At 36.5% G+C, this 19,962-nt stretch overlaps 1 non-coding gene and 1 pseudogene across 1 annotated transcript; one reads left to right on the forward strand and one right to left on the reverse strand.

The window, feature by feature from the left end:
- Positions 1-6,985: 6,985 nt before the first annotated feature.
- Positions 6,986-11,470, reverse strand: LOC113869205 (annotated as a pseudogene).
- Positions 11,471-16,343: 4,873 nt separating this feature from the next.
- Positions 16,344-16,449, forward strand: LOC113870498. The gene has a single exon (XR_003505522.1). It is a non-coding gene; the product is annotated as a small nucleolar RNA R71 (small nucleolar RNA).
- The last annotated feature ends 3,513 nt before the right edge of the window (positions 16,450-19,962 follow it).

The following is a 19,962-nucleotide window of genomic DNA, read 5'->3' on the forward strand; positions in this document are numbered from 1 at the left end:
TAATGCAGAGGTAATTATCATGACATTTTTCAATATTTAGTCTAATACAGAGCATCAACTAATTTCAGATAATCATATTCAAAAATTTTCAATCCAACATTTTCACTGAAGTCTGTTTAGGTCAACTCAAATTCTGCAGAAAGATTGTTCATGTACAAGCTACAATCTAGTTCAAATTTTTTAATGAAAGCATAAACTAAAGTGAAAACCTAGTCACACTATCTTTTAGTTCCCTGTTTAAATCAAATAACATTAGAACATTGTCTTATTTGCCCTATTCGACTTTTTCCCAAAACTTTCAATTGTACAAAACCTCAACCACAAATTTCAGAAATAAAGATAAATTTATCTAGGATGGAGATGCAGAAATGTAGACTCGAGTATGGGAAAGAAGAATTTGTTCTGGGTCGGCACACAGAGGGTGAGAATCAGAGAGCTCGCGTAGAGGGAAATGTGAGTTTTAGGTCTAAGAGTGTGTGCATGTTCACTCTAAGCTATATTTATAGCCACGCGTGTGCACGTGATCACTTTTAAAAAGAAAAGTGAATGTTATAAAATTAAAAACAACCAGCGTGTTTACTATTTCTGGATAGAGTGAGCATTCCAGAGAGTTTGATTTTATAATTGAAATGTGCGTTGTTACTATTGCTGGGCAAAGTGACAACGCGCAAGCTTCTTTCCTGAGTGTTATTACTTTTATCAATGAAAGGGAGAACACACAGAGGGATATTTCATACGTACCTGTGCATGGCCACTTTTTTCAAGGAAAGTGAGTGTTCCAGAGGGAGGTTTCTCCTTCAGACTTCTGCGTGGTCACTCTTATCAGTAAGAGTGAATGTCCCAGAAGGGTGTATTTTCCTATCAGCCTCTGCGTACTCACTCTCATCAGTAAGAGTGAGTGTTCCAGAGGAGTGTGTTACTCTTCATGCCTCTGCGTGATCACTTTTATTAGTAAAAGTGATTGTTTCAGAGGGAAACATTAATAGCAGCCTCTACGTGACTACTTTGCCCTAAAATAGTGATTCTTTTCATTAATCAAAGCTTTTTAATACCTCAAGTAACTCACTTATTCAACTCTAATCCTCTCAATACACACTCATAACATCAAATCTTAAATCATTTAACAGATTAACCTCAAACTTCAGATTTCAGCAGAAACACAGAAAGAATATTGTAGAAATTGAACAAAATGAATAATACAGATTCAAATGTAATGCAAAAAGCTTAAAATGGTTCAGAAATGTGAGTTGCCTCTCACAAAGCGCTCTTTTAACGTCACTAGCTTGACGTTAAATGTTCCTTACTCAAAAGAAACCAATTTGACATAAGAAATGTTCCTTGTAAATTCCTCTCCATGATAAACCTTCAACTTTTGGCCATTACCATAAATTCTCTCCCTGCCTTTTGATCCTCAGTTAGAATTGCTCCAAAGGGAGATATTTCTTTCATCAGAAAGGGTCCAAACCACCTTGATCTAAGCTTCCCTGGAAATAATTTCAGTCTAGAATTAAACAACAACACTTGCTGTCCAGGTTTAAATTCTCTTTGCAGAATGAACCTATAATGAATTCTTAGTTTTTTCTTTGTATAACTTTGCATTTTCATAGGCTTGCTGTCTGAACTCTTCCAGTTCATGAAACTGTAACATTATCTTCTTCCTAGCACTTGTTCAATCAAAGTTCAGCCATTTAGTGGTCCAATAAGCTTTATGTTCCAACTCCAAAGGTAAGTGACATGCCTTTCCAAAGACTAATTGGTAGGGTGACATACCAATTGGAGTCTTAAAGGCAGTCCTATATGCTCATAGAGAGTTATCAAACTTCTTTGACCAATCTTTCCTTGAATTATTCACTACTTTTTCTAAGACCTGCTTGATTTCTCTGTTTGATACTTCAACTTGTCCACTTGTTTGTGGATGATATGAAGTAGCAACCTTGTGTTTCACACCATACTTCATTAGTACTGACTCAATGTGTTTTTTGCATAAATGTGCACCTCCATCACTGATTAGAAATCTGGGTACTCCAAACCTTGCAAAAATGTTTCTTCTTATAAAAGAGAGTACTACCTTAGCATCATTTGTTCTTGTTGGAATGGCTTCCACCCACTTAGAAACATAATCAACTGCCACTAGAATGTATTCATGAGAAAATAAGGTGGGAAAAGGTCCCATGAAGTCTATTCCCCATACATCAAATAACTACACTTCTAGAATGTTTGTCAATGGCATCTCATGCCTCTTATAGATGTTACCTGTCCTTTGACATTTATCACAGCTTTCAACATTTTTCTTGGCAACTTTGAAGAGTGTAGGCCAGAAGAAACCTGCCTGCAAGACTTTTGCAGCAGTTCTTGAACTTCCATGGTGGCCTCCATAGTCTGAATTGTGGCAATGTCATAATATCTCAGCTTGCTCACTTTATGGGATACACCTCCTAAGTAGACCATCCACCCCAATCTTGAACAAGAAAGGGTCTTCCCACGCATAGAATTTGCTATCATGTAAGAATTTCTTCTTTTGCTGCCAAGTGAGTCTCTTTGGAATAAGTTGAGTGGCCTTAAAATTTGCAATATCAGCAAATCAAGGCATGTCTTCTACTGCAAACAGTCTTTCATCTAGGAATTCTTCATTAATTTCTAAGGAGTTAGGGGTTAGACTTTCCAATGGAAGTCTGGACAGATGATCAACTACCTCATTTTCCTTTCCTTTTTTATCTCTAATTTCCAATTCAAATTCCTGCAGCAAGAGAATCCATCTCAACAATCTTGGCTTGGCAACCTGCTTGGACAGTAGATATTTAAGTGCAAAATGGTCAGTATACACTATGACTTTTGTTCCTATCAAATATGATCTAAATTTGTCAAAAACAAATACAATGGCAAGGAGTTCTTTCTCAGTAGTTGTGTAATTTACTTATGCAGAATTTAAAACTTTGCTGGAATAATAAATGACATGCAATTTTCTATCCTTTTTCTATCCTAGAACAACACCTACTGCACTATCACTTACATCACACATCAATTCAAAAGGTAAATTCCAATCATGTTTTGCAAGAATAGGTGCAGAAATAAGTTTTTCTTTTAAAACAGAAACTGCATGCAAACAAGCATCATCAAATACAAAATCAGCATCTTTCACAAGTAAATTTTTTAGAAGTCTTTGATAAACCTCCTATAAAAGCCTGCATGACCTAAAAAACTTCTAACTCCCTTGACATTAATTGGTGAAGGCAGTTTACTAATAACTTCTATTTTTGCTTGATCCACCTCTATTCCTTTTTCTGAAATTTTATGGCCAAGGACAATGCCCTCTTGGACCATGAAATGACAATTTTCCCAATTCAACACAAGGTTAGTATCTTGACATCTCTGCAAAATAGTGGACAGATTAGCCAAACAATCATCAAATAAATTGCCAAAAATAGAGAAGTCATCCATAAACGCTTTAATGATTTTCTCTACCAAATCAGAAAAGATGGACAGCATACACCTTTGAAATGTAGCAGGATCATTGCACAATCCGAATGGCATTCTTCTATATGCAAAAACTCCAAATGGACATGTGAATACAGTCTTTTCTTGATCCATAGGCTCCACTGCTATTTGATTGTAGTTTAAGTATCCATCAAGGAAACAATAGAATGCATGTCCAGCAAGTCTTTCTAGCATTTGGTCAGCAAATGGTAGTGGAAAGTGATCCTTTCTAGTTGCATCATTCAATTTCCTGTAGACAATACACATGCGCCAGCCAGTGACAGTTCTAGTAGGTATTAGCTCATTCTTCTCTTTAGGTACAACTGTCATCCCTCCTTTCTTACGGACAACTTGGACTGGACTAACCCATTGGCTATCTGAAATTGGATAAATAATCTTTGTATCTAGCAACTTCATGACTTCTTTCTTTACCACTTCTTTTATGGCTAGATTTAACCCTTTTTGAGGCAGCACAACTTGTTTAAATTTCTCTTCAAATAAAATTCTATGTTTACAAAAAGAAGGATTTATACCTTTCAAATCTGAAATGTTCCAGCCTATTGTTGATTTTTGTTCTCTCAGAATTCTCGGCAGCTTTTCCTCTTCTTCCTCCATGAGTTCATTGCTAATTGATAACCACGTCGCAATGGTATCAAACAAGCTAGATTTTCTCAAAAATTTGTGCAATACAAGAAGCAAACCTAGGTCATCTCTCAAGGACATAAAATGCATTTTATTTTTAGTTCCATCATGCAATTTCAAATTACATTGGGGGAGGATTTGTTTTGAATTTAAATGACAAAATAACAAAAATGAAAATTAAGGATTATGAAATTCAACCAATTCAAGATCGCAATCCCTACAATGCAATTCTCGTCGTTCACACAAATATGATCTCAACGAATTTCCAATCACACTAATTCAATGCGCATCAACAACCCTAAAATCTAAATCTAGATTATGAATTCCATCAAAACAAGAACTGCAATCGCAAACCCAATGCTTTAACAAAATTTAGAACAATTGATTGATTAAATTAGGTGAATCCAATTAATTCAAATCTGAAATTAACCTATTCTTTCTACTTAGGATGCAACGAAAATTCCATATCATGAAAAACGTAATTAACCTAATTAGAAAAGAGGAAGGAAAGGAGGAATTCGATAAAACCTATTTTGAAAATCGAATGCAATGTAGTTTTTGAAACCTTGAACCGGTTGATGAATTAGCCTTGCTTCATAATCATGTTGCTCGACCAATTAGAGAAGGGGATGAAGTTTTCGAAAATAAAAGAGAGGGAGACAAGAGGAATCCTTACGAAAGCTTTTTATTTAAAATTCTGAAAATTAAGGCAAAAAAGAGGGAAGAATATCCCCACGCGAAATCATAACCCCTATTTAAAGACAAAATAATTGGGCTTAATTAAGGCCCAGCTTCCTAACGAGGTTCCTAAAACCCTAATTAAGTAATGTCAACAATAAAACCAAATTCTGAAAAATTCATTGCAGGACCGCAACATTGTGACGCAGTTTTGGGCCTGAAGATGTTCGAACTGGGCTTTTCTCGCAACAGAAAAGTTGTAGATCTCTCTCTTATCTTTCCAGGGACATCAATTTTGTCCAATTCCGAGTAGTGTAGCTCCAGATATGGTCTTTTTAAGAAACTGTGTCAAAACAAGAATTTATGGCAGGAATTAAGAAAGATTTAAATTTAAATCCTAAATGACTTACCAACACAAATCTAAACTAACACATCAAAATAATATACTAAAAAGACTCAATTAAATCGAAAACATAGAGAGAAAGATGTATTAAAATATGACTATCAAATACCCCAACACTTAATCCTTTGCACTCCGGGGCAAAACTTACAAAAATTCTCAAAACTTTCTAATGAATTTCCAATGCAAAGAATAAAGAAAGAGAACAAACACTTCTAGAATAAAGGCAACAAACAATCTATGAGACACAAATGACATTAAGAGTAAGCAAGAAGACAAGTCAAAATAAAGAAAGATTCAACAATGATAGAACCTCAGAAGGTAGTATATAGCTCTTAACTCTCAAAAAAAAAAATTCGGCTAGTGTTTACACTTAATCACAACATGAAAACTAGCACACTTAAGTTTTGACAAGCTTCTAATTTCCACAACTTGAAACACATGCAATTAAAGATCAAAAGGACTTTTATTTAGCTTGTAATGTGGCCAAGGTAAAGGTTAGGTGAGAAAGATATTAAGGCTAAACAACCAAAGAGAAAAGAGGAGCAATGGGGAATAAGTTCAAATAAGCAAAGGGATTACCCCTTGAAACATCTCCTAAATCTTATGTCTTGCAACACTTTTTTTTAAAATTTTTTTTTTCACTTAATACCAAACAACTCAACATCAATATCCACAATTTAGAATAAGCATTCCCTAGAAGTACCCCCACACTTATTAAAGACCCATTCCCAAAACAATTCCAAAGCTCCTTTAATCTCTAAGGTTATGGAACATCATGGTTATTTAATTTTTTTTTTACTTTTTTTTTTTTTTTTATAGTTCATAATAAGCTAAAGTCAAGGAAGGGTTATAAAGGCTCAAAGGGGGTAAACAAGTGGAATTAATGCGAGGTAAGTCAATTTGGCAAAGTGGCTACATTTTGAAAGAAGGCCTAAATCATATCAATAATGCATGTGACAAGAAGCTTCAAAAAGATACAAGGCAAAACCAAAGGTAATCTAGCAACATGAGTGAAATCACACAAGAAAGACGTAAAATATGCTCAAAATTCTCACAAGGTTCATATTCTATCATTAATGAATCAAACTCATCCTTTTTCAAGTAACTTGCTCAACTAAAAATGTAAAAATGACTCATATCAAGTATTGCAACCTATCAACTAAAAATGGTGTAACAACTTTCACAATTCCTACATCTAGAAATTAAAAGGAAAGAATGAAAATTTGTGTAACTACTCCAACAAAACATCATCAAAACAGAAAAGTAGAGGCACAAAAACATGCAGAATTCGTACTCCAAAATAGCAGAAAAATAGAAAATAGAATTATAAACAGCAGCAGAAAAATGAAATCTGCAACAGAAAACGAAAACTGCAGCAGAAAAAGAAAACAAAAACTGCAGAACAGAAAACGAAATCTGTAGAAATCAGCACAGCAGAAAAAATGAAAATAGAAAACAGCAAAACAGAAACAGCAGAAAATGAAAAATGAAAACAGAAACAGCAGAACAGAAAATGAAAACAGCAAACCAGAAAAACGAAAACAGAAAATGGCAACACAATATGCATGCAACTCCCCCCACACTAAAAATCACATTGCCATCAATGCAGCAACACAACAAAGACAATTTCAAAGAATACAGAATGGGGAAAGAACTCCCTCAAGGTCCAAGGGTTGGTGCTTCCAAGGCTATGCTTTCTACATTTTTCTCCTCCAACTTTGGACTTTGATGAAATTCCTTGAGTTGATGTCCATTGACCTTGAAAATGCTACCGGTAACTTCATTCTTAATCTCAACTGCACCATGGGAAAACACATTAGTAATAACAAAAGGACCATCCCATCTAGATCTAAGTTTACTGGCTATAAGTTTTAGGCGGGAATTGAACAAAAGCACTTGTTGGCCCACTTTGAACTCCTTTCTCAAAATATTTCTATCATGAAAACGTTTGACTTTTTCTTTATAGATCTTCGAGCTCTCATAGGCCTCCAAGCGAAGCTCCTCAAGTTGTTGTAATTGAAGCTTCCTTTCCACACCTGCTTGTTCAAACTCTAAGTTACAATGTCTAACCGCCCAATATGCTCTATGCTCGATCTCAACGGGCAGATGACATGCTTTACCAAACACAATCCTGTAAGGGGACATCCCAATCGGTGTCCGGTAAGCCGTCCTATGGGCCCAAAGAGCATCCTCCAAAAATTTGCTCAAATCCTTTCTATTGGGGTGTACTATCTTCTGCAAAATCTGCTTGATTTTCCTGTTAAAAACCTTAGCCTGCCCATTAGTTTGGGGATGATAAGCTGTAGACACTCTATGCACAACCCCATACGTATGAAGCAAAGCCTGCATGCTCCTATTGCAGAAGTGGCTTCCCCTGTCACTGATAATGGCTTTAGGCACACCGAATCTGCAAAAAATGTTGGATCTAACAAAATCCAGAACAACTTTGGAATCATTAGTTTTGGTGGCCTTAGCCTCCACCCATTTAGAAACATAATCAACAGCTAGTAAAATGAATGTGTAACCAAAAGATGCAGGGAATGGACCCATAAAATCAATACCCCAAACATCAAAAACCTCACAGAAAATGATCGGTTGCTGGGGCATCTCATGCCTATGTGTAATGGCCGTCCCTGCTCTTTCACACTGCTCACAGGTGCTAAAGATCTAATGTGCATCTCTGAAAATGGTAGGCCAGTAAAACCCACTCTCCAACACCTTCCTAGCTGTCCTGTATGATCCATAATGTCCTCCCACAGGTGAACTATGACAAAACTGAAGCACAGAATGGATCTCCTGATCTGGAATGCACCTGCGGATTACCTGGTCACTGCAAAATCTCCACAAATAAGGGTCATCCCAAACATAATATTTAGCCCCACTTTTCAGTTTGGCTATCTGTGCTCTAGATGCATCTGGAGAAAAGACACCTGCAACCAAGTAATTCACAATATCAGCAAACCAAGGAGTAATATCATGCAACTGCATCAACTGCTCCTCAGGAAAATCATCTCTAATAGGAAAGGGATCAACATTCCCTCCCTCAATCCTACTCAAGTGGTCTGCTACCAAGTTCTCTGCACCACTCCTATCTCTGATCTCAACATCAAACTCCTGAAGGAGAAGCATCCACCTGATCAATCTAGGTTTAGCATCGGGCTTCTTCAACAAGAATTTCAAAGCTGCATGGTCAGAAAACACAATAATCCTAGAGCCTAGCAAATATGAACGAAATTTATCTAAGGCAAATACAATAGCTAGAAGCTCTTTCTCAGTAGTGGTGTAATTAACTTGAGCTGCATCCAACGTGCGAGAAGCATAGGCTATAACATGAGAAAGTCTCCCAACCCGCTGAGCTAAAACAACTCCAAGTGCAAAGTTGGATGTGTCGCACATGAGCTCAAAAGGAAGCTCCCAATCAGGTGGCTGAACAATGGGTGTGGTGGTCAGCCGCCTCTTCAGCTCCTGAAAAGCTAGCTGACAGGGCTCATCAAAAATAAACTCTACTTCCTTTTGCAGCAGCTTGGACAATGGTAATGCAATCTTGCTGAAGTCCTGTATAAACCTCCTGTAAAAACCTGCATGTCCAAGAAAGGAACGCACTTCTCTCACAGAAGTGGGGTAAGGTAGAGAAGCAATGATATCAATTTTAGCCTTATCAACCTAAATGCCCTGACTGGAGACTAAGTGACCCAAGACTATACCCTGTGTGACCAAAAAATGACACTTTTCAAAATTTAACACAAGGTTAGTTTGGATGCACCTATGTAACACCTTAGATAAATTCTCTAGGCATGCATTAAATGAAGAACCATAGACAGTAAAATCATCCATAAACACCTCTATGCAACTCTCCAAAAGGTCAGAAAATATACTAACCATACACCTCTGAAAGGTGCTTGGAGCGTTGCACAAGCCAAATGGCATCCTAGTGTAAGCAAATGTGCCAAATGGGCAGGTGAATGTGGTCTTGTGCTGGTCTTCCGGTGCAATATGAACCTGCATGTACCCAGAAAATCCATCTAAAAAGCAGTAATGGGATTTACCTGCCAGCCTTTCCAATACCTGATCGATGAATGGAAAAGGGAAATGATCCTTGCGAGTTGCCTGGTTAAGTCTCCTGTAATCTACGCAAACTCGCCAACTATTTTGAACTCTAGTTGGAACCAACTCATCATCCTGGTTCTTCACCACAGTCATCCCAGTCTTCTTTGGGACCACCTGCACAGGACTAACCCACTTACTGTCAGAAATAGGATAAATAATACCTGCTGCCAGTAGCTTTGTGACCTCCTTCTTCACAACATCTAGAATAGTAGGGTTGAGTCGCCTCTGTGGCTGTCTCACAGGTCGAAACTCATCCTCCAATAAAATTCGGTGCATACAAATGGTAGGACTAATTCCAGGAAGATCAGCAAGGGTCCAACCAATGGCCTTCCTATGATCTCTCAAGACCTGCAGTAATCTCTCCTCTTGATCAGATTTGAGATCCCGAGCTATAATGACAGGAAGTCGCTGGTTGTCCTCTAGGTAAGCATACTTTAGATGTGCAGGTAAAGGCTTAAGCTCTATTGATGGAGATGGAGCTAGAGCTAGATCAACTACTGGTAGTGAATCATCTACTGGTGTAACCATATCTGCTGCACCTGCAACATCAACACTACAAACAGCACACATAGAAGAATAATCACAAGCACATGATGGGTCAGTAAGGTCTGAGGAATCAGCAAACAAATCATCTAAATTTGTACAATCATCAATAAGTAAATCAATAACATCCAAACTGAAAACAGAATGGTTCTCTGTTGGGTGTCTCATTGCCTCAAAAATGTTGAACTATACCAAATTGTCACCAAACTCCATAGGATCAATGTAGCATGGCTGGGCAGGTCATCCTCCATCTCTAGAATATAAAAATCAGCAGGGAAAAGGAGGTCCTCAACTTTGACAAGAACATCTTCTATGACACCAAGTGGCTGCATAGTGCTCTTGTTTGCTAGCTGGACTACAATTCCTGTAGGAATCAAATCTCCAATCTGCAAGGATCTAAAAACAGATGCAGGCATAACATTAATTGAAGCACCTAAATCCAGCATAGCATTTGTAAAAACTTCCTCTCCAATAGTGCAAGGGATGGTGAAAGTTCCTGGATCCTTGCACTTCTGTGGCAACTCAGGGAGCAAGTTTGTGGAATGATTGCAGACACATTTTTATTCTGGAAGAGTGCAGAGCCATTTCTTCCCATGCTCACTCTCTCATTGCCCTTTAGTTTCCTCTTGTTGGTGCACAATTCCTTTAGGAACTTTGCATATTTTGGAACTTGTCGGATGGCGTCAAAGAGGGGAATATTTACTTATATTCTGCTGAACATGTCCAGCAACTCATTGTCCGTCTCTGGTTTTTTTCTTGTTGCTGCTGGTCTGCTCGGGAAAGGCAACGGAACATGTTTTTCAGTGGCACTACTCTCATTTTCAGAATCTGGTGCTGCAGCTACAACTGTTGTAACTCTTTTCCACTTCGCAGGGTAATAGCACTCACATTGCCCTTTGGATTCATGACTGTTTGAGAAGGCAAATTACTGGAGCCTTGAGACTGAATCTGACTCACTTGAGTGGCTAGCTGTCCAACCTGAATCTTCAAATCCTGGACGGTTGCTTGCATGTTCTGTTGAAACTGCAGGTTGTTTGCAGCCATCTGTTGCATCATCTCTTGGAATGATGGCTCGCTCCTTTGTGCAGGAGGAGGTGTTGAAGGTGGAGGTGGCTGTTGCCTGAATGGAGGCTGATATTTGCCTGCAACAGGTTGAAATGAAGATTGTTGACCTTGTTGCTGCTGCCCCCATTTCAGGTTTGGATGATCTCTCCAGCCCGGATTATATGTCTGGGAGTACGGGTTATAATTCTACTGTTGGTGTGGAGATCTATATTGCTGCTGTTGGTTGGTGTAGATTCCAGAAACATTCGCATCCGTCTCTTGCAGGGTAGGACATGAATATGTAGGATGCTCAGTGGAAGTACATATCCCACAGACTCTTGCTAGCTGCTCACTTACTGGATTCACTTGTTGTTGGCCAATTGCCAAATGCCTCACCGTGGTGGTCAGCTCATTGATTTTGTTTTCCAGCCTTTGATTTTCCACACCATAAATAGCACCAATACCAGCACCAAGTGCTATCTCATTCACTCCTTTAGCGGCTCCTCCGAATCCGAATTGTTGAGTGTTGGCTGCCATGTTTGTAATAAGCTGTCTCGCAGCCTGTGGTGTCTTGTCCATCAATGCTCCTCCACTTGCTGCATCTATCATGCTCCTGTCCATCAAAGTTAGCCCTTCATAAAAATATTGAATTAGTAATTGCTCACTTATCTGATGGTGAAGGCAGGTAGCACACAGCTTGTTGAATCTCTCCCAGTAGTCATACAAGGTCTCTCCATTCAGCTGCCTTATACCACAAATCTCTTTTCTTATTACAGCGGTTCTGGAGGCAGGGAAGAATTTCTCCAGAAATAACCTCTTCATTTGATTCCATGTGGTGATTGTTGAAGGTAGGAAGTAGAGCCAATCCTTCGCAACACCATCCAGGGAGAAGGGGAACGCCTTCATCTTGACATGGTCTTCAGGCACTCCTTGTGGTCTCATAGTAGAACACACCACATGGAACTCTTTTAAATGCTTGTGAGGATCTTCACCTGCAAGTCCATGAAACTTTGGCAACAAATGGATAAGTCCAGATTTAAGCTCATAAGAGGTTGTTTCATCTTCAGGATATTGGACACACCATGACTGATACACAACATTAGGTGTGGCCAATTCCTTCATAGTTAGCTCAGGATTATCAGCCATGTTCTCCCTAACAACAGGAATAACAGTAATAGTTTCAGAATCACCAAGTAAGCTACCACTACCACTACCACTGTTTTTGCTAGATCTTATCCTCCGAAGTGTTCTTTCTATTTCAGGGTCAGGTTCATGCAATATAACAGGGTTGGCCCTGGTCATTCAAGGTTAGAACCAACAAGAACAGAAAATACTCAATGAATGCACAAAGTCAGTTTACAAAGCAAGTACCATCAAAATGCAAGATATGAATGAAGAGGGACCATGATAAATCTCTTTTTGGTATGGGAAAACACCACAAAAATTTTCAGATTTTTTTGAATTGAATTGCTATGGGAACTAGAAGCCTAAAGTCAAGAAAAATAGGTCAATAAATACTGAAAATAAAAAACTTTTAGAAAACAAGCAATTTTTGAAATTCTGGGCAGCCTCAACCAGCAAAGCAGGTTGCATTAAATAGGAAATTTTTTTCTACCCCAAATGCATATGCAATAAGCTCAATTCTGAGTTTTCTAGCAAAAGTTATGCCACTTTGAAGTTTCGCAAAAATTTTCTCGGCCACCAAATGTATCTTTTTTTCTATAAATGATTTTTACAATCTACCAATTCTAAACACTAATAGACACTAAAAGAAATGTGGACACAAAAATTCAGATCAAAATTCAATCTCTAGCTATTTTTTTGGAATTTTTCAAAATTGGATGAATAGTGCATGAATAGTGTGTGACCAGTATGTGAACAGTGCACGATGAACAGTGAAATCTGATAGCAATTATGCAACATCTATGTTTTCTATTCCTACTAGTCCTCTGTTTTTCGCATCCAACCACACACAATTGACCACAATGGCACCAATCACACAACTAAACACTAAAAACACGAATTAAATCTGCAAAACTAAATGTAATAAACAAAAAAAAATAGACAAACAGAATCCCTACGACGAAAACGAAAATGCCCAAGAAAATGCACACGAAAACACAAACAAAAATGCACACGAAAACGCAAACGCAGAAGAGTGAATCACAAAAACACACAATCACAGAATGATGAAATAAAAACAAAATGACTTATGTCCCCGGCAACGGCGCCATTTTGATAACCACGTCGCAATGGTATCAAACAAACTAGATTTTCTCAAAAATTTGTGCAATACAAGAAGCAAACCTAGGTCATCTCTCAAGGACATAAAATGCATTTTATTTTTAGTTCCATCATGCAATTTCAAATTAGATTGGGGGAGGATTTGTTTTGAATTTAAACGCCAAAATAACAAAAACAAAAATTAAGGATTATGAAATTCAACCAATTCAAGATCTCAATCTCTATAATGCAATTCTCGTCGTTCACACAAATATGATCTCAACGAATTTCCAATCACACTAATTCAATGCGCATCAACAACCCTAAAATCTAAATCTAGATTATGAATTTCATCAAAACAAGAACCGCAATCGCAAACCCAATGCTTTAACAAAATTTAGAACAATTGATTGATTAAATTAGGTGAATCCAATTAATTCAAATATGAAATTAACCTATTCTTTCTATTTAGGATGCAACAAAAATTCCATATCATGAAAAACGTAATTAACCTAATTAGAAAAGAGGAAGGAAAGGAGGAATTCGATAAAACCTATTTTGAAACTCGAATGCAATGTAGTTTTTGAAACCTTGAACCGGTTGATGAATTAGCCTTGCTTCATAATCATGTTGCTCGACCAATTAGAGAAGGGGATGAAGTTTCCGAAAATAAAAGAGAGGGAGACGAGAGGAATCCTTACGAAAGCTTTTTATTTAAAATTCTGAAAATTAAGGCAAAAAAGAGGGAAGAATATCCCCACACGAAATCATAAACCCTATTTAAAGACAAAATAATTGGGCTTAATTAAGGCCCAGCTTCCTAACGAGGTTCCTAAAACCCTAATTAAGTAATGTCAACAACAAAACCAAATTCTGAAAAATTCATTGCAGGACCGCAACATTGTGATGCAGTTTTGGGCCTGAAGATGTTCGAACTGGGCTTTTCTCGCAACAGAGAAGTTGTAGATATCTCTCTTATCTTTCCAAGGACACCAATTTTGTCCAATTCCGAGTAGTGTAGCTCCAGATATGATCTTTTCAAGAAACTGTGTCAAAACAAGAATTTATGGCGGGAATTAAGAAAGATTTAAATTTAAATCCTAAATGACTTACCAACACAAATCTAAACTAACACAACAAAATAATATACTAAAAAGACTCAATTAAATCAAAAACATAGAGAGAAAGATGTATTAAAATATGACTATTACTAATGATGACTAGATTTTGGTGATTCTGATCCAAGAAAGCATATCTCAAGTGAGAAGGCAACTGCTTGAGTTCTAACTTTTGAATTTGCTCTTCTTTCATTTCCTTTTTCAGCTCTTCATTGACTAAGTTTTTTGCAGGGGTTAGAATTGGTAAAGGTTCCAATTATTGCTCAATTTCCATAATATGTTCTTCTCTATGAATCACATATTTGATACTCCCTGCAGCTATGGTTTCTCTCAACACAGAATTTTCATTAATAGGATAATGTGTAATAAGAGAATCCAATATGTCTACTCCCATGCATGTATTATCTTCAACTGGATATTTCAATGCTTCAAAAACATTAAACACTACCTTTTCATCTTGAACTCTAAGCATGAGCTCTCCTTTTTGCACATAAATAAGAGCTCTTCCTATTGCAAGAAATGGTTTGCCTAAGATCAAGGGTATATTTGCATCCACCTCCATGTCCAGAATGACAAAATATGCAAGAAAAATGAATTTATCAACTTTAACCAATAAATCTTCTACAACTCCATAAGGATAAGTATAGGATCTATCAGCTAGATATATTATGATATTGGTGGGTTTCACTTCTTCTATTCCTAATTTCTTCATGATAGCTAATAATGACATTTGGTTAATGTTGGCTCCCAAATCACACAATGCTCTTCCCACAGTACAATGTCCTATCTCACAAGGTATGCTAAAGGATCCTGGATCTTTGAGTTTTTGAGGAAGCTTTCTTTTTAGAATGGCACTGCATTCCTCTATCAATGGCACTGTCTTATCATGCTCTAGCTTCCTTTTTCTGGAGAGTAGTTCCTTTATAAACTTTGCATAGAATGGCATATGCTCCAAAGCTTCTACAAAAGGAATGTTAATTTGTAATTTCTTAAACACATTCAGAAATCTCTCAAATTGTTCCTCTTGTTTTGGATTTTGTACTCTTTGAGGGTAAGGTAGTCTCTTGTACTTTTCTGGATCTATTGGCTTGCAAGCTTCTTCAAAAAGTTGCTTCTTAGTCTTCCTCTCAGAATTTATAGGAACTTCTAGCTTTTCTTCTAAATGTTCTCTCTTTAATAACTTGAAATTTCCTTGTTGCAGATCTTGTTCTATTCTTCTATCTTCTTCTGCATCACTTGCTTTCTTCTCTGCAAGTATGGGACTTGCAACTATAGCTCCACTCCTTGTAGTTATGGCTTGACATTGCTCTTTTGGGTTTATTACTGTGTTGCTTGGAAATCTCCCTTCATCTCTGTTGGACAGTTGTTTAGCTAGCTATCCAATTTGTGTTTCCAACTTCTTCATAGAAGCTTCTTGGTTCTTGAAGCTTGTTTGAGTTATTTTCATGAATTGCAACATGGTTTCCTCCATCTCAGTCAACCTTTCAGTCATAGGCTTGGCAAACTTCTGATTTCCTTGAGGTTCAGTGGTTGGATTCCTTTGGAAATAAGGTTGTTGTGCTGCTGGACCTGCATTCAAAAAAGGCAAATTAGAGTTAGAGTTCTTAGCAGTAGAATATTGATTATTCCAATTAGAGTATTGCTGATTTCTATTATTCGAATATTGAAATCCTGGTGGGAATGAAGGTTGTTGTCTCTGAAAATTTCCCATGTAATTCACTTGTTCTTGTGGTTCACTTGTAGATGCATCACATACACCATTGGCATGATTTCCTCCACAAAAATCACAGCTTAGTTGATTTATTCCCACACTTCCAGATTGTAGATTGCTGATCTGTTGAGTCAAGGCAGCTATTTGTTTTGAAAACATCTAGTTTTGCAGCTGATTCTGTGTAAGAAAAGTTTCTAAAATCTTGGTTTCATATCCAGGACTTCTCCTTGCATTTCTTGAGTTTGAGTTCTAGTACATTGATGATGCCATCATCTCAATGATTCCCTAAGCTTCTTCTAACGATTTAATGTTTAAAGAGCCTCCTACAGCAACATCCACCATGATTCTTGTTGTTGTATTCATTCCATTGTAAAAAGTCTCCAACTGCATCCAATCTGGAATACAGTGATGTGGACACCTTTTCAGTAGTTCCTTATACTTTCCCAGACTTCATATAACGATTCTCCTTCCTATTGCATGAAAGATGTAATTTCTCCTCTTAGTTTTGTAGCTTTGGATGGAGGGAAGTACTTGGTTAAGAATTTATTCACAAGCTTTGTCCAAGTGGTAATACTTCCTTGTGGTTGTGCTTGTAACCAACATTTAGTCTTGTCTCTCAGAGAAAATGGAAACAACCTCAGTCTTATGGCATCCTCACTCACTCCATTCATTCTTATGGTATCATATAACTGCAAAAAATTTGAAATATGTAGATTAGGATCATCAGAAATTCCACCAGAAAATTGGTCTTGTTGCACTAAATGTAGCAAGGCTGGTTTAATTTCAAAGTGGTTAGCTTGAATAGTTGGCCTAACTATTGAAGAATTATAGCCCTGATGTTTGGAATTGCATAATCTCCTAGTGTTCTCATCTTAGGTTGTTCTACCATTTCAATTTTTGGAGTTGGTTGCCTTAAAGGTGGAGGTGTTCCTTTTAAAATAGGATTATTCTGAATTTCTAGAGAATGGATAACTTCTAATTCACTATCACTTTTTAAGAAATTTTCTGCTCTAGGCTCTCTTCTTAATCTTCTTAAGGTTATATCTAAATCAGGATCAAAGACCAGAGTTGATTTTATTTTTTTTTGGCTACGCATATACAATAAAAAATACAGATATAGCAAAAGAAAACAGAAAAACTCCACTAATTCACAGTATACAAATGTAAACTAACTACTTACAACAATATAAACTCAATCAAAAATCAAAACTACATAAATATAGAATAAACTATTCAACTGATTGCAAACAGAAAAATTCTAAATATAGTCTAAAATTGCAGAAACTTTAAAGAAAACAAATGCTCAATCTAATTACTTTCTTGTTACTAATGATATTGAAAACAATATTCCCTGGCAACGGCGCCAAAAACTTGTCACACTTCAGAAGAGAAGTTAATTTGACTAGCAAGTGTACTAGTGATGATGTAGCTAGTTATAAAAATGATAGAACTGTGTTAGAGTCCTAAGTATCATCCTCAAGGAATAAAAATGCTCAATTATCACTTCACAAGGCTACAATTAGTTGACCTTTATGAATTTTAGATGGAATTTGGAATTAAAAGTAACAAATATTAAATTCAGAAAGGAAATAGAACACTGAACATGCAAATGTGTGATTAACAGATGTGGAAGACATAGTTAGGGAATTGTTTCACCAAAACTTCAATGTTGAATCAATAAGGTTCTAAACTTTCAAGTAATTAGAAGAAATGACAATCAGTTTCACGTTATATTATTCAAAGGTTAATTCCTTAACTCAATGAACCTAACATTCAATCAAATCACTCTAATTCCTTAGATCTGGTTTAATTAAATGTTGCATTAGGTGTTAGAAACCAAAAGATTGCAGAATCAAGTTATGTTATCCCTAAGACGTCTATATTCCTGGTAATTGATTCAGATCTAAAGAACAAATTCTATTTTCATTGACAAGAGTTCCTCTATAATTAGTTAATCAAATTTCTATTCAATCACTATGTGAATCTGCAGAATCAATCACTTAATTCATACAAATACTCAAAATTCAGATCCATAATTAATTCAACACATTCATTTTGGATTCTGATAAATCCATATTTTACCATGTTTTTAGCATAGCTTTTGGTTAATAATTAGGAAAATAGTTCTAAAATAAAATTGAAAAGATCACAAAAATTAAATAATTAGTATAAATTGTTGTTTTGTTGAAATATTAAAAATTGTTTAGATTTTTTGTAGGAGTTCATGCAAAAGATAGAAAGTTGTTGAAAGTGCTTAAAGGAAGAATTAAAAGATGAAATTAAAGAAGAAAAGTCAAAGAATCAAGCTTGAAGAAATCCTAAGAGCTAGGCTTTACAACTCCAAGTGATTGGCATTTGAACGTGAAAAGAAGAAAATACAGCACTGTGTCTGCGTGGCTACTCCGAGTGGTGTGCGTTAACACTCCAGCAACTGTAACTGGATAACTGCCATTGCCTTGAAACGTATATCACTTGGAGCTTTGGCGCGCAATAGAGAGTGGCAACTCATAACATATGGCGTAGCAACGCAAAGCTTAGCATATGGAAGAAGCGTTCATTGAAGTGATGTGCGTGCGTTGAAATGCACATCACTTGAAGCCTTGGCACGCAACTGAGAGTTGCAACTCACATCACTTGCAGCCAAGGCGTGCAACTACGCGCCTTCACTTCAGTCACTGCGCGTTTTGGCGCAAAACTCTACAATTTTTATAACTTCTTCTTCTCGCCAATTATTGACGTTTGGAGCTTTTGTATCACTTTTAGAAGATTCCAGAATACTTGGGGATAACTAACTTTTAGAATTCCAAGGGTTAAGTCGAAGAATTAGAGGAACTCTATAAATAGGAATTAAAAACTTAGAAAAAGAGCTTTTTATCATTTTTTTAATTTTTGGTATTCAGTTATAACCGTTTTAACTTCCAAGGGAAGTCAGAGGGAGAAGAGAGGAACGACTTTTGTTCTTTTTTGCTAGAGGAATCTGGGAGAAGACAAAGTTATGGAGATGGCTCTCTGCTTTTCATCTTCTTTTCTTCTTGCTTCTCTTCATTTCATTGTAATGTGTTTCTAACTTTTCTTACATTCGTAATTCATTCAAATATTACAAATTAACATTCTGTTTTTAACAATATCTCATTTCTTTAATTTTGAAATTTAATTTCTTACATATTGAAATCTGTTTCAATGAATTGTTTGATGCAAATGGTTATTATCTTGTGAATTAGTGATTAAAAATAAGATCCTAGAGGACGATATTTGGGACTCAATCTGTTTTCCACATTTTATAACTTGCTACAACTACCTAGTACACTTGCTAGTAGTGAATTACACGATTTAAGTACTACGATAGAAAATGTGTATCAAGTTTTTGGCGCTGTTGCTGGAGATCTTAGTTTTTAACATCATTAGTAACTAGAGGATAGCTAGATTGTACCATTTATTTTCTATTTTTAATTCAGTTTTGTTTGATAGTTCAATTTCGTATTAAGTTTTGGTAGTGATTTTACATATCTTAGTTGTTGTAATTTTAATTTTTGAATATTGCATTGTTGTTTTGTTTTTAAATGAACAGAGGTTATCTTTTAGCTCTTGAAGAATATTTGGATTGTAGATTCTCTGCACTTCATTGCTCTGTGTTCTAATCAAAGTTTAAGTATTAGTGTTTGTGTTTAGTTTTCCTTGTGTTATATACATGGGAAGAATAAAGACAAATTTGTTCTTGTATTTGATCCGGACATAGACAGAACTTTGAGAAGGATAAGGAACGAATTAAGGGCAGAGAACTCGGCTAAAAAGAACCAGAATTCTTAGTTTACACTTTCTTCACCAAACTCAACAGAAAAACAAGTCAATTCTCCAACTTCATCTGTAAATTTAGAAGTAAAGATGGCTGAGCCACATAGACAAAGGACTTTAGGAGACTATGGAGTACCTAATATGCATGGATACAATTCTTCTATTGTTAGACCAACCATTCAAGCCAACCATTTTGAGATTAAACCTGCCTTACTTCACTTAGTTCA

Source organism: Abrus precatorius, unplaced genomic scaffold (assembly GCF_003935025.1).
Source record: "Abrus precatorius isolate BTA unplaced genomic scaffold, Abrus_2018 Scaffold6, whole genome shotgun sequence".
Taxonomy (NCBI): domain Eukaryota; kingdom Viridiplantae; phylum Streptophyta; class Magnoliopsida; order Fabales; family Fabaceae; genus Abrus; species Abrus precatorius.